The sequence below is a fragment of the Astatotilapia calliptera genome, chromosome 16, assembly GCF_964374335.1.
Source record: "Astatotilapia calliptera chromosome 16, fAstCal68.1, whole genome shotgun sequence".
NCBI classification, from domain to species: Eukaryota; Metazoa; Chordata; class Actinopteri; order Cichliformes; family Cichlidae; genus Astatotilapia; species Astatotilapia calliptera.
The window spans coordinates 120,001-132,956 of NC_137437.1; the positions used below are offsets into that span (position 1 = coordinate 120,001).

The 12,956-nt window shown below is 42.6% G+C and overlaps 1 protein-coding gene across 1 annotated transcript in view; it reads right to left on the reverse strand.

Moving 5' to 3' along the window:
* LOC145421021 (uncharacterized) overlaps nucleotides 1–3,418 on the reverse strand; it is a 10,326-nt gene extending 6,908 nt beyond the window's left edge. Inside the window, exons 1-2 of the mRNA XM_080290740.1 lie at nucleotides 3,359–3,418; nucleotides 3,197–3,274 (exon numbers count right to left, since the gene is read on the reverse strand). The gene's annotated coding sequence lies outside the window, so the exon portion shown is untranslated. The remainder of the gene's footprint in view (nucleotides 1–3,196; nucleotides 3,275–3,358) is intronic.
* Nucleotides 3,419–12,956: the final 9,538 nt, after the last annotated feature.

Sequence of the window (12,956 nt, forward strand, 5' to 3'; positions counted from 1 at the left end):
ACATGTTTGATTATTTAAGATTTACTTAGGATTGATTTTTTTTCTGGATGGATTCTTCTGTGATGGGAATAACATCACAAACTGCATGATAAAGAATCAATAATGAGACCTGATGTCTGTGAAGGTTCTCATGAGACCTGATACAATAAGAACTGACCCCAAAACACCAAAGGATCATTAAAAGAGAATTGTGCAGAACTAAGTGTAACATGTAACTTTAACTCTAACACTGCTGTTAAAATGTAAATGAAATAAAAACTGATTGAACTGATCAACGTGTCAACAGAATACAAAGAGAGCTTACAGACTTTAGAAAACTGTTTAAAATCAGCTGAGTGAATAAAAATGTAATATGAATTTAAATAAAGAAAATAAAAGCAGAAGACTCCAGAAAAAAAATGAAGGTTCTCAGTCATCCAGGTCATCGTAGTCTAAGGAGCTTGAAAAGAAAACCATCTGGACTTTAAGTTGCTTGAAGATGTTTCACCTCTCATCCAAGAAGCTTCTTCAGTTCAAGATGGTGGAAAGTCCCAGATTTAAACCCAGTGGGAGTATCCCACTGAGAGGGACAATAGGCCCCCTAATGATCCTCTACCTAATCACATGAGCCAAGGTGTGAAAACGGGTGTGGGTCACAATCAGCCAAGGTTTCAGTTTCCTGATTTTAGATGGCCCTCAATTAGCCCTATCAAGAGTTATTCTTGAGCCTGTTTAACATGAGGTTTCTAAATCAGGAATCTGGTACCAAGGAATTCATTATAATAACAGTTACAATATAATTATCTGATGACGGGTTAACTCTGGTTCTTGGAGATATTCTCAGGCTCCTGTTGAATCTAATGAGCTAGTTCGCCTCTGTCAGAGCAGACAAACACACAGCTGAGCTTAAACTTTGGCCACTGAGGGCTGCACTCACAGACTGGAGCTGATCACTCGCTCTAAAACACAAACACACCAGTTTCACACAAATCCTAATAACTAATAAATATCAGGTGGAAATGTCTCACACTCATTAACAGTGTTGGGACTAACGCGTTATTAAGTAACGCGTTACAGTAACTACGTTATTATTGTGGTAACGAGCACGGTAACTAGTTATTATGCCAAAATCAGGGACGCGTTACTCGTTACTGGGATTTAGATAGGGTCGTTACTCGTTACTTCGTGTGGTGGCTATCGCGGAGCTTCCACAGATTCAGTAACATTAGCAAGTGGTGGAGGCCAGCAGGTGGATGAGAGAAAGCAACACGTTCTCAGGCTGGAGAAAGGGGACGCAGAAGGAAAAGAGACCCGAGGCGGCCGCCGGTCCAAGTGTGAACTGAACTTCAGGTAAGAAGTTATGACCTGCAGTCTCTCTGGGTCAGATATAAACCAAGTTTAGGTGGAGTTTATTTTCGTTATGCTGACTTTTTCCCGTACTGCGTGCTAGCTAGCATGACGGAGTTTCTATATAGCTGGGTGGGTGCTATGAAGTTAATGATGTTGAACTTTATTTTGTTCATAAGTTATTAGAGTTGCCAACCGTCCCGTCTGGTATTCAGAGAAAATATTACGCGTTTCTTATTGAGGTGAAAAGGAACAGAGTTTGTCCCGTAATTCAGCTACAATGAAAAAGACACAAAGCTGGAGTTATTCTGTGTCTTTGCTGCACAGCTGCCTCTTCTTCTCTCATTCTCCCCCCTCCCTCTCCTGTTTCTACTTCAATCATGAAAACTGATCAATGATCAGCTGATCGTCTCTCTTGTTTGTTTATCGCCCACTTTGCGCCAAAAGAGGAAACCAGCGGATGTCGCGCTAAACAACAGCAGCATGTTTAAGCTTGATCAGCTGTTGTTAGAATTTATTTAATATTAATTTCTAGTATCAGCTGATGTTTGCTGGAGCCACAGCTGCAAAAAAGCTGCTGGTCATGATATCGGTTTGTATATCTGGTGAGAGGGAAACATGAAGATGAAACCAGGAGATGTCCTTACTGGATCATCAGAGCTGAACAGGTGATGGAGAAACAGGTTTACCTTTTAGGTCACATGAATGAGTTGAAGAGAAGTTATGAACTGTTTCGGAGAGACAAATAACACCAGGATCCTTTTTTAGGTAGCTGACAGCTGGTAACTGTGCAGGTGCGGATCTAGCAAAGTTTTGCCAGGGGGGCCAGGTAGGGCATTAACAGGGAGAGGTGGGCTCAAAGAAATACTTTTCTATCTTATTCTCATTTAAAATGTCTCGCTTTTAAAAAATAATTATCTGAATCTTACAACAAACGATTGATAGATTAATGCATATATACCATCAAAACAGTGTACATCACTGTCACAACAGCGTTTGTTTTCATTCAAAGGCTTTATAATTTTTCCTATAATGGTGGGCCAGTCTCTAGTCAAAATGTCTGGGCCAATTTTCTGTCCCAGTCCAGCCATGTATGCAGCTCATCTGCAGTCTGGTGTTGCCTACATCTTCCTATTCAGAAGGCAGAATTTCCGAGTTCTGAGTACAATCGAAAGCACCACGACTGCAGTTTTTGTGTTGGATGTAAAAGGCGCACATGACGCTGTGACGCAGGCTAGAATCATGGCAGCAGTCAATGACGGTCCAGGCGTGGGATTTCTCTCATGGAAATATGCACATTATCTTTTCCTTTCTATTGGTAGGTGGCACAGTGCACTGTGGCAAGTAAGCAAGCTAGAAGACTGGCAAAGTTATGGAAGCAACACATTAACAAGAGAATTCTGAGTAAAACCAAAGTTACTTTCCCTAGTAACTAGTTACTTTGAAAGTAACGAGTAACTTGAAGTAACTGAGTTACTTTTGAGAGAAGTAACTAGTAATGTAACTAAGTTACTATTTTAAAGTAACTTACCCAACACTGCTCATTAAACTATTCATCCTTGTCCATCCAGCAACACCTGAAACATCTGAGTGAAAGTTCCTCCCTACACTGTGTTTGAAGCAAAGCACAAAGGAGACACCTGCTGGAGCAGCTGGAGTCCTGCAGACACTCAGCCTCTTCACTACACAAACACCTCCCACAACATCCACCCTATACACTCTGACTGCTGTGTTTGTGGAAACACTCCAACACCCATTGCTTCACATATGACCATAGAAATGTGTGTGAAAAGGAGGTGAGCTGACATTAAACACGATGGAGGATTTATTCACAAACACTGAGTCACAACAACATTTAGACACATATTACCTCTCTGCAGGAGGACCACCGCCCTTTAACTTGTCACTCTGTAAGGACACAGAGCTGGGTGGAGGTCCAGGCTGGTTCCTGTGAATAATGATGGAGCAGTGATGTGAGTGCTGAGCTGTGACGTGGAGAAGGGTCATGGACAGTTAGAGTTGGTCATCTCACCTCTGAGCTTTGGTCTGGCTCTCATGTTCCCCACACAGAGTGGTTTTAGAGGGAGGGGCTCCCTCCTCTCTGTCTCACACTGATCCATGCTGCTCAATTCACATCAGCTCACACACACTTTCTACCTTCACCTGCAGAGGAAACACAAATCATTCATGTGCACATCAACTGAAATCCTCCTTTCCATCATGTGTGCTGTCCAAATATCAGCTGCTTCTTTCCTGCTTCATCTCAGTGTCAGCTGAGAGAATGACAAACCCACTATGTGTCAACATTTGATGGATGATGAAATGTGAAATGATACTGACCTAAATCTGTCCTAACGATAATGAGAAGCTTTGATGAGTTGTGACTCTCTGAGGTGTTACTAGGATGTAGAAGCACTGGAGCGCATCCCTGAAATCTTTGCTATTTTCACTTGATAACAGCAGCTGTTTAAAGTTATTGAGAGTATTTGACAGTAAAGTGAATGTAAATGTGAGACACTGTGTGCTCACAGCTAAAGGCTGCAGTCAGCTGTGTTAGAGCCTCTTTCACACAATGATCCTTTAATAAACACTCCATGAGCTCCATGTTGATGAAGCAGTCACGTGTGAGCTTGTGTGCTGACATGTTGACAGTGTGACTTCAGCTTTTACAGGCTTCCTGTTTCATATTACACTTCCTCCTCACAGTCAGCCTCATTTCACAGCTGTAACTAAATTTCCTGAAGAAAATCCACAAACAGCTGAAAGTGAAGCATCACTTCCTGTATGAGGCGCCAACAGTCTTTTTACATGTCATGTCTAAGTTACATCTGGAATAAATCATCATTTACAAAGGCTGCTGCTCTATAGCAGCAGACAGAGAGCTCTCTGTAACCATCTGACCATCCACTACCTCTGTGCTGCAGCTCTCATTCACACAGGGCTCAATTGCATTTTTAACTTGTGTCTTTAAGAGCTCTGAGCGTTAGCATGCTGTCTGCTTAGCTTAGCGTTATTATGCTGTGTGGCTAGCTTAGCATCAGAGCACTGCAGGTGTCTCGTGTGTAAATATTAATCGGTAAAGGTCCTCTGTGGACTCTGTGAACTCAAAAAGTACAAACTATAAGAACACAAACAAGAACGTAGCTCAGAGTGGCGGACACACTCGCCTCGTTGGTCCAGCTGTGAGTCCGTTACCGTGAACTATGGAGCGGCAGATTTGTGCCGGAACTAAGCTGCACACAGCTGATGTTAGCCAGGAAACATTACACACTGACTTTAATGGAGAGACCGGAAAAACAAACACACACAGTTTGTTGTGTAAAGAAATCAAACATGAGCTGAACAAAAAGTAAAGTTCTTAAAGAAAAACTGTTAAAGGAGGAAACAAAGCAAACTTACAGTTTCTTCACACACCAACAACAAGCTCCACTCCACACCTGGGCCCTGTTTCAGGAAGCCGGTTTGGAAAACTCAGAGTGAAAAACGACACTCACGGTTGAGTAACCCCGAACTGTCCAACTCGGAATATTCCGTTTCAGAAAGGCTGATAACAATTAGTTCAGTCAACGCGGAGTTGCTTTAACCCCAAGTGAAGCGCGCGGACGAGGATACATAAAGCCCTGATAAGCGGAGCACAGATTAAGCGAGTCACCATGGAGACGGAGGGAAAGAAGGCGCGGTCAATGTATCTTACAGCGCTTGAGGCCGAAATTCTGATGGCAGCATATGCCGATAACATGCAAATTCCGCGGAAAAAAGTAACACAGCCACAGCTGCAAAAGCATGCATGGCAAAACATAGCCGACAGAGTCAATGCGTGAGTGTTAATATAAACATTGATCGAGGGATTTCCACCCATTTAACACGTTATTTTATCATATGTTATTTTATTTGTTATTTTATACATTTTATTTTGTGATGTGATGTGAGCGCAGGTGCAACCCAACAGGCCCCAAACGTGCCTGGCAGCAAGTAAAAATGAAATATAAAAATATAGTCCAAACAGGTAAGGTGTAATTGTATTATGAGCCATAGTGCTTGGTCTGTTTGTCCCATGTAAATCAATTGCAGTTAGAGGCTACATTAATTTTCTTTCTGTAAGCACTTATTGAAATTATCTGAGCACATTACAAGTACATATTTGCTTACTCTGTATGCTCAAATGTGGCCCGTTATAGCCAACAGAAAAAAAGCGGAGGCCCGAAAAACAGGTGGGGGTCCTCCACCACCACCACTCACAGAGGCTGAGCAGTTGGCCCTCAGCCAAAACAGTGGGCACCCTGTGGCCGAAGGCATCTCTGCGGGGACATCCTCTGAGGCAATAACCCCGCAAGACACAAGTGCCTACATAAGGGGTAAATTCAAAATAATACATGATGTGCATACATCCTTTCTTCACAGTCACCTTTGCAGTGCTGCTCATTCATTTGATAAACTCTTTACCATAATGGATTATTTTGTAGTGAAGTTATTTTCCGACTGATCTTGCCTTCCCTCAGCCTTGGTTGTCTTTGAGAGCATAATGACAATGAAGTGTAAGGTGCTTGGTATGTTTGTTAATTGCCATTTGGTCCCTTGTAAGTTATAAGTGACCTGTATAAACCTCATATTCTATCAGTTGATGGTGATGGTGTACTGCATCTGGTGCAGCCTCCTGTTGAGCCAGACCAACATGCAGTTGTGAGTAATACTCCACAGATTATATGAGTTTACAGTAGAACAGCAATGTTGTCTATTTCTTTACTACAGGAAAATAATGAAGAAACATTGACAGCTGTTAAGGAGGAGGAAGCAACAGAGACACTTTATGAGGTTTACATCTTTTAATACTTTGTGTACAGGAAATACAGGTGACCAATAAAGCCAGTTGAACAAAAAATCTGTTTATTCTTCTATCAACATGTTGAGGTGATGGGTCAAAAGAAATGATTGTGACATATGGTGTCTCTGACTGCGCTTCCATCTTGTATGTCCGTGGGAGGGTCAGGATGTTCATGGTTTGGATCACTGCTGATGTTTGGTTCAGAAGGACAGTGTTCTCCTCTAATTGTGGCAATGTTGTGAAGAATCACACATGCCACAATAATGTCACATGCCCTTTCTGGGGTGACCCTGAGTCTTTGCAGGCACTGGAACCGGGCCTTAAGCATTCCGATAGTCATTTCAATTCTGGCTCTTGTCCTGCAATTAGCCAGATTATATCGCTGCTGTGGGCCCGGTTCAGGGTCAGGGTAAGGGGTAAGCAAATAGGGTAAACGTGGATACCCCCTATCACCAAGCAAGTAGCCAGTGAACTCTCCTAAGACAGAAGGATACACTTCAGTTCAAATGTCCCTGAAGCAATTGGTCTTTATATATTTTAAAGTATTCTCAACTCACCATGTCCAAATTTTGTGCTCAGTGTACATTCACGGAATATTTGTGAGTCATGGACAGAGCCTGGCCACTTGGCTTCCACATTTGTGATAATGTTGGCAGCATCACATATGATCTTCACAGTGCAGAGAACACAAATTAGCATCCATTACTATAATGAAATAATTTGTTAGTTTGACATGCTACAGGGAACTATGTACCTGTACATTAATGCTGTGGAAAGACTTCCTGTTCACATAGTCTCCTTCATTTACTGAAGGAGCAATGATTGGAATGTGAGTGCCATCTGTACAGCCAATCACGCCTGGGAACCCTGAAAATAAATGTGCAATTTAAGTAGTAGTCCAAGTATCACCACATCATACATTAAGTTTTGGTCATCCTGATACCTGCAATTTTGTGGCATCTCTCTTTGATAAATCTTGTGGGTCTATGACCGGGGAACACCACAAACGGGTACAGGAGACGTTTCAGTGCAACTGTAACATTCCTGACTGCCCGACAGACGGTAGCCTTGGAAACGTGCTCAGCGTCACCAATATTATACAGAAAGCTCCCGTTTGCAAGAAACCGAAGTGCAATACAAATAATATGCAATGAACTGAGAGCATGTCCGCGATGTGTCACATGCGTAATATATGGCCTGAGGATGTTATCCAAATAAATTATAGATTGTGCTGAGAAACGGTAACGTTCGCACAGAAAATCATCAGGAAATGATAAAATGTCCAAACGCGCTCTGATCACTCTCTCCCGGCGGAGAGCTCTGCGGAGAATTTGGGCTTCACGATCTACTGGCTCTTCAAGGAAGTGGCACGCCATGTCCGACACTTCCTACTGTCAGGTTTCCGACAAAGGGGCGGAGACAGTCAGGGTTAGTTGTAGTAAACCTGCTAGGGGGCAGGTTAGCTTCACGGAGTGTGTCGTCATAGTGACTCACTGAGGCTTCATCTGAACTCTCTTTGTGAAACCGAAAACCCAGAGTTTTCGTTAACTCAGGGTATACTCACTCAGTTTTTCCACTAAACCGGCTTCCTGAAACAGGGCCCTGGACACTAAACACTGACACACAGGTGAGCTGTTTCCTGGAAGGAGGCGGGACTTCACCTGTGCTGAGCTTCAGTGGGAGGGGCTCAGCTCTGTGTGTGCTGATGTGTTAACTTAAAAAATATGCCGTCTGACTGCTCAGACTGAGTCAGAGTAAAGTTCACATGCTGACGTGTGGAGACATGAAACCTTGTTGTAGCTGCAGGTGTGAACACACTGATCCCAGATCAGCTCTGCTGTATTTGTAACATGAACATTTCTGCTGCAAAGCTTCAAATGTTCAGCATGTTTCTCTGTTTCCAGTCTGTAGATCCAGTCACACTTTCTACCTTCACCTGTGCAATAAAGACTGAGAACAGAGCTGAAACCAACCATCCAATCAGTGAGCAGCATCAACACCTGAGCTTCATTCAGACTGTTGTTGGTACAAAGTTCATCTGCTGCTCACATGAATCCATGAAAGATTTATTTCACTGAATGTTTGTTCAAAGCTCATTTCAACCTGTTGAAGTCATGAATGAAAGTGCAGACTGAGAGTGGATCACATGATGTTTAAGGTGTGTCATGTGACATGTTCAGTATTGTCACACATGTCTAGATTGTCCCTGATATCATAACTGCTCAAACACTGATGATTATATTTGAAGAATTATTACTGATGGCAGCAAAGTTTGAATGGAGCTCTCTGTCTGTGCTGATTTGTCGCCCTCTGGAGGTCAAAACACAAACTGCATGATGTCACTGTAACCACCACAGTGAGCATCAGTGATGCTGATAGTGTGTTCATCACAGACGTTCAGGCTTCATGTTGACATGAATCAAAGTGAAAGCAGAGAAACTGGAATGAATCAGGTGTTGTAGAAGATGGAGAAACAGGTTGGAGAGAGGATGCTGCTCCTTCTTTCAGATCAAACATGTCGTGTTGTTCAAGTGCCGTCAGCGTGACGCAAAGAAACCATGGAAACAAAGTGTGAGTGAAATCAGTCCAAAGTAACAGAGTGAAGAGCAGCAGATGAAGCACAGAGGACACAAAAAGGAAGGAAAGAAGGAAACAAGGTCCATCTGTGTCCTTTCAAACAAACAAGCATCAACGTCCAGGACTGAAACATGAATCCACATATTTATACACATATTTATTTAATGAGAATAAAACAAGAATATTTATAATCCATCAGCAATAATCAGGCCTGGGATCCTCCTGGTTACAAACAGGGTCCAGGACTGGGACACTCAGGTGGATCCTGCAGGGTCTGGTTCAGGAAAAGGTGGAGACCAACAGAAACAGTTTTAGTAGAAAGGTATGATTTCATTTATTTGAAGAGATCAGAGCATTATTCTGATTATTAAGCTTAAGTCAAATATACTAATGCGCAGGGCGCCGTGACACTTAATGATCTGTTATTGTACATTTGTCACATGTGTGTATTTGTTGTTGTGTTTGATTGATTGATTGATTGATTGATTGATTGATTGATTGATTGATTGATTGATTGATTGATTGATTGATTGATTGATCATACTTTATTCATCCCGAGGGAAATTGGGTTAAGGCTGCCAGCCGTGCCAGCGCCATCTTACCCTTCCGACCATACATACATTACACAAACATCACATGGGGAAGACAGGTCAGAGAGGTATAACATGGAAAAATCACCACATGAGGAAAGATAAGGAGAAAAAAAAATAACTCCCCCCAGTCTGAGCTCCAATAGGGAGATCAGTTTGAGAACAGAAAAAACACCTCTGCACAAAGCACATGAAAAAACTCTTAATACACCAAAGAAACACATGACAAGCAACAGGGGTGGGTAAAGGGTGAGAGACAGCCAGTGTAGATAGTACATCCGGGCCTGCAGCCTATGCGCTGGTCTCCTTGATCCACCGTCAGCATCGGAAGGGAATAAGCGTCGAAGGAATTTGGAGGGGGATGAGTGTACAACTGCATGTGTATATGTGCCTGTGTGCGTGTGTGTCCAGAGTTCAGCTGAGACAGTGTCCTTCACCCTGCTAGGCTAAGTAAACAGTCTTCCAGCCAACCCAGGTGGCCTTGCGTAGGATAGGAAGAACAGTCTATGCACAGTTATCAGGGTGTTTTTGTTCAGCTCCAGCCTTGAGACCACAGCTGGCGCCGAAGGGGTATCCGCATGAAGTGATGGTTTTTCCTTTAGTGCGAACAACTCATATTAATTTCAAAGCTGTTCTTTAACAGTCCGACACTGGTCTCTCAATCTCCCGTTGGAGAGCTGTGAGCTTCTCCATGATGTTATCAAACTTACGCTCCGTGATGTTGTCATTCTTATGCTCAAAGAGGCGATTGTGAGAACTCACGACCGCAGTGAGCTACTCCAAGATGTAATCCAATTTGCACTCAGAGGTCTTGTTCTGAGTATTCACGGCCAGAGATGGCTGTAATCCGATTACTTTTTTCAAGTAACGAGTAAAGTAAGGGATTACTATTGCAAAAACGGTAATTAGATTACCGTTACTTTCCCGTAGGAACGCTGCGTTACTGTGTTACTAAAACCGTGATTTTTTTTGCGAGAATGTCTCATGACAGTGACGTAAGTGAGTGTGACGTTTGTGACAACAGCTGTGTGCAGATCAACAATGGATAATATATCGAGTGCAGGAGAGAGTATGACGGTGCAGCGTTTAAAGCGTGGTAGTACTGACCTTACTTTAAGTTTGATTCCATAAAAAGTGACAAAAACATTACCGTTGTGCGTGGGAAGAAAAACTTATTTTTACAGCGAAAAAAACCCCTAAACTTCCAACAAGCACCGAGTGCGCAATGACGTAATGGGAAACTCACAGAGAAACTCGCGGATTCTTCCACTGACCGCTGCGGCTCACCTGCACCAGGGTAGACCTCCGCCTACCCCACTCCTGCTTTACAGGTGAAAATAGAGCAACAGGACCGGTAGTCTTTGACTTTATTTATTTTCTGCTGTGTTTTACTTGCATCTATTTGAAAGAGTGAGTGTAAACACACTCACTCAGTAACGCGTACAAGTTACAAGTAACGCGTTACTGCCCATCTCTGATGCCAGGGTGCTGGAAAGGAGAGTTCGTCCGCTAGTCGAACCTCGGATACAGGAGGAACAATGCAGTTTTCGTCCTGGTCGCAGAACACTGGACCAGCTCTTTATCCTCTCAAGGATACTTGAGGGTGCATGGGAGTTTGCCCAACCAGTCTACATGTGTTTTGTGGACTTGGAGAAGGCATTCGACCGTGTCCGAAAGTCTTTTTCCATTGCCTGTCTGAACTCCTCCCGAGCCGCATTCTGCTTGGCCTGTCGATACCTGTCGGCTGCCTCCGGAGTCCCACAGGCTAACCAAGCCCGATAGGACTCCTTCTTCAGCCTAGTGGCTCCCTTCACCTCTGGTGTCCACCATTTGGTTCGGGGATTACCACCACGGCAGGCACCAACCACCTTGCAGCCGCAGCTCAATGCAGCAGCTTCGGCAATGGAGACGCTGAACATGGTCCATTCGGACTCAATGTCCCCAGTCTCCCTCAGAATGCTGTTGAAGCTCTGCCGGAGGTGTGCGTTGAAGATCTCGCGGACTGGGGCCTCTGCTAGACGTTCCCAGCACACCCTCACTACGCATTTAGGTGCACCGGGTCTGTCCAGCGTCCTCCCCCGCCATGTCTCCACTCTAATTCTGTTGTTTTCATTCAAATTCTATTCTTGTCATTCGAATTCTGTTGTTTTCTTTCAAATTTTGTTGTTCTGTTTCAACTTCCGTTGTTTTCATTCAAATTTTGTTGTTTTCTTTCAACTTCCGGTGTTTTCATTCAAATTCCATTCTTGTCATTCTAATTCTGTTGTTCTCATTCAAATTCTATTCTCTTCATTCTAGTACTGTTTTTTTTATTAAAATTTTGTTCTTTTCATTCTAATTCTGTTGTTTTCATTCAAATTATGTTGTTTTCATTCTATTTCCGTTATTTTCACTCAAATTCCGTTCTTTACATTCTAATTCTGTTGTTTTCTTTCAAATTCTGTTGTTCTCTTTCAACTTCCGTTGTCTTCATTCAAATTTTGTTGTTTTCTTTTTTTTTTTCTTTTTTTTTTTTCCTCAGATATTTTTATTAAAGTTTCTGCATCCATTTTTACAAAAGACAAATTGAACAATATGCCGTTTTCTTTTTGAAGAACATAAAACAATATGAAACATACACTCCCACCTCATAATTATAGGAGTACCAGTGGGTGTACAAAAAGAAAAAAGAAAGGGTCCAATCTAATAATACGAATAGTAAACCTTGGAGTACAAGATAACAGTTCCTGAGTGTACAAGAGAGATGTGGAGAGTTTCAGAGCCCACACCCCCATACAGACACGGAAAAAACAAAACACACAAACCAAGAAAAAAAACAAAAAAAACCCACAAACATAATGAGTGGTCAGCTTAGTTGTAGAGATAAGTCAAATCTGTAAGAGAAAAGAAATATGTATAAAGTAGGTAAGTAAATGCCATCATAAGGCGCAGGCACAATAGAGTCCATATACTTAAACTTAAACATCTTACTTAAACATAAGATAAAATAAAATAGAATAAAGTCTGAACATGGTCAAAAAAGGGTTGCCAGGTCTTAAAAAATTTGGCCATAGACCCACGCAGGGTGAATTTAATCTTTTCGAGTTTGCTAAAATGCAAAGCGTCTCTGATCCAGCATGGGGGAGAAGGGGACTTCCAACATAACAATATTCTGCGTCTTGCTAATAAGGTGAGAAATGCTACCAGATCCGCTTGGGGCGTCGGCAAGACAACTGTATCAGGAAGAACCCCAAACAAAGCAGTTAAGGGCACAGGTTGGAGGGTTAGCTAGATGATCTTTGATAAAGTCAGAAAAATATTAATCCAGTATTGTTTGAGGGATGGACATGACCAAAACATATGTATTAGAGAGGCAGGTGTTTGATGACAACGGTCGCAATCAGGGCTAAGGTTGTGGTATATTTGAGCTAGTCTGGCTTTAGTCCAATGTACACGGTGCAAAATCTTACATTGAATCAGCCCGTGTTTGGCACATAATGAGGAGCCATGGACCCGGTAAAGAATTTTATCCCAAGAGTCATCCTGAATCACACACCCCAAATCCTGCTCCCATGCCATTTTAATAGCCGAGGTTGAGGAGTTGCCAAAGGAACATATTCTCCCATACAGACAAGAGATCAGGCCCTGTAATGAAGGGGGAG